General features: G+C 41.5%; 1 long non-coding RNA gene across 1 annotated transcript in view; it reads right to left on the bottom strand.

Moving 5' to 3' along the window:
- Positions 1 to 2,222, bottom strand: part of LOC116686041 (uncharacterized) — a 2,291-nt gene extending 69 nt beyond the window's left edge. Inside the window, exons 1-2 of the long non-coding RNA XR_004331134.1 lie at positions 1,988 to 2,222; positions 40 to 173 (exon numbers count right to left, since the gene is read on the bottom strand). This is a non-coding gene — a long non-coding RNA (uncharacterized LOC116686041). The remainder of the gene's footprint in view (positions 1 to 39; positions 174 to 1,987) is intronic.
- Positions 2,223 to 2,756: the final 534 nt, after the last annotated feature.

The raw sequence follows: 2,756 nt of genomic DNA, 5'->3' as shown, positions 1-2,756 counted from the left end.
AGCTGCTGTACAACAGCTGCTGTACAACAGCTGCTGTACAACAGCTGTTCTCCTTACCTGCTCCAGTAGGTGTCTGATGAGCTGCTCATGGCTACGACGTGCCTCCCTCCCCTGTCGAATGTAGGAGGTTGACACTATCTTCTCACCCAGGCTGAAGTTTTCACTGTTCATCTCTGTGGAACAAACAGCTTCATGTCAACATTAGCTGACAAATCTCAGGCAAACATGGGAATCTTTAACAAAATAATTAAATGTACTTTCAATATCTGTCTCTTTAGTATTTTAGATATATCACATTGGCCAAAAGGTGTTTTTAGAAAGAATTTAGATGAGCCAATGCATTATCAGATTTTTTCAAACTCCTAAATATCAGTTTTGATGTTGGTGTAATCCGACAAAATGAGGTTTTACTTTTCTACCCTACAGAACAAGACTGGTGGGAGTCAGGTTGTGCACATTGTGATTTTAAAAGTCACACAAAGACCAAAACCTCATAAAAGGGGAACTAGAGTTTTAAAAGATAATTTTCAGTCCGTTTCATTTCCTGGTCATGAGAAATTCTACTTTGCCAATAAATAGTTAATAATGTCTCTAGTTAACAAGTTAACAAGTCTGTGTTAACGAGCTTTGATAATAGACCGTTTAATCTATTAATTTATCCTGTTTATTGATACCCAGTGGGGATATTAGTAATCACTACACATAGGTCTGAAATACACACATGCTCAGGACTTATACATGCACAAATGGAGAGATGTCAGAGTGAGTGGACCAGCGCCCTGAGCGGTTGGGGGGGGTACGGTGCTCAAGGGAACCTGGCAGTGCTCAGGAGGTGAAATGGCATCTGTCCAGCTACCGATCCACACTCCGTACTTTGGTCTATGCGGGGACTTGAACCCAACTCTGGCCTGAGCCACTGCCACCCCCACTGCAGACATTTTGACAGGTCATAATAGGAAAAGCACAGCTGAACTTGATAACCTTCACGATGGCTAAATTCCATTTAGTGTAGCAGTAAAGTTATTTCATTGACTCAGCATACACAATACCAGGGTCTCTCCTAAGTGGAATGGAGCCATCATTAATGGTTTTGAATACACCTGTAGTTTTTCCTACTATGACATGTCAACAAGGTCAATAAATGATAATAGAAAGCTGCTTTTGTTTGCATTATGGGACATGTAGGAACGAGGACCTTGACCCATAGTAGAGCGGATAACTTGGTCTCTTCAGCTTGGACTTTGACATTTATTTCTCATATTTCTTCTTTTATTTTTACTCTTCTGGGTCCCCCAACTTTATTAAAGGCCAATAATAACCTGCTGTCATTTCTTCCACGCCTATTATTAAACAGACATGTCTACATTCCCCATAAATTGAAGAAATAATTAACGTTAGGATAGCTAGCTACATACTTTATTGTATCCATGTCCTATGTGGTGCTTCTACCTTGGCCAGGACACTCATATACAATTGATTTCCAATTTCAGCAAGACCTGGATACATAACTTCTTATATTATAGCTATGTAGTTAAAACTGTTTCTCAATCACCTACCAAGAATAGGGTATGTGAATGTGTAACATGTTCTGCTGTTAAACATTAGCTAGCTAACTCTAGCTAACGGGTGCTATCAGTGTTAAACAAGTCCTTCAGAACCACAGAAGTCGTACATAAGTTAAAAATGGCTTAGCTGTAACGTTAGCGTTACGCGTGGTTATAATTTGACAACCTGTTAGGTAGCTAGCTAGTTGGCTAGCTAGCTAACTACCTAGCTACCTCTCTAGCTAGCTACCTCTCTAGCTAGCTAGCTAACTACCTAGCTACCTCTCTAGCTAGCTACCTCTCTAGCTAGCTAGCTAACTACCTAGCTAGCTAGCTAACTACCTAGCTACCTCTCGAGTTGTTATCGTTACCTCTTAGCAAAGCTAAGTTTTCACACGAGGAACAAGACCGTAACGTTACAGCTTCACTTATTACATTCTTACCTCCCAGCTTTCCTCGGAGACTCCCCTTGTTTAACCCGCTTCTAAACTATCACCAGGTATGACAAGAGACCATAGACTGTATATTTATGAATTCCATATTAAATGTCTATGGAAGACGCGTGGAGGGCTCGAGCAGCGACTTCTTCCTCCTCTTTGGGGTTTAACGGCCGCTTTCGTCCTTAGTGTTGCACTACCGCCATCTTCTGGAGATGTTTCATGTTCCCCACCAGTCCCGTTCTCCTGAGAAACCTGACCAAAACATAGCTTCATTAGTATTTCCTCCTCCCTATTTCTTACAATACCTAATATCTATTTTCATTGTGCTTCCCCTTATCTCCCCAGTGCCACTCTTTATTTAAAGAAGCGCCTCCATTTCCAGTTTGCAGTAACCACACAGGGCTCATGGTCCCTATCCCAGTTGGCCTGAACTCGGTTTCATTTGCCCCCAAGTCTCCTGCTGCTGCTTGCAGCCCAGAAGAAAGTGTCCTCTCCCTTTAAACCACTTTTCTAGTTGGGTGACTATCTTCATCCTTTCTCAGATTCCTCTAACAGTTGACTAGGAGGAGGTGGTGTTTTCAGCGTTTACACAGGCCCATTTCTCCTGTCTCAACTTGTACGCCACTTACAGTTTCATGCTGAAAATGATCATTTCTTTATGTGTAGTCTAAATCCAACATTCACAGCTTCTCAAATGTGTCCTGCCTTCTTTATCAGAATCAGAATCAGCTTTATTTGCCAGGTATGAAGACACATATGAGGATTTTTTCTT

Source organism: Etheostoma spectabile, unplaced genomic scaffold (assembly GCF_008692095.1).
Source record: "Etheostoma spectabile isolate EspeVRDwgs_2016 unplaced genomic scaffold, UIUC_Espe_1.0 scaffold302, whole genome shotgun sequence".
In the NCBI taxonomy this organism is placed as follows: Eukaryota; Metazoa; Chordata; class Actinopteri; order Perciformes; family Percidae; genus Etheostoma; species Etheostoma spectabile.
The sequence above is the reverse complement of the archived record's forward strand: the minus strand, read 5'-3'. Positions and strand labels throughout refer to the sequence as shown.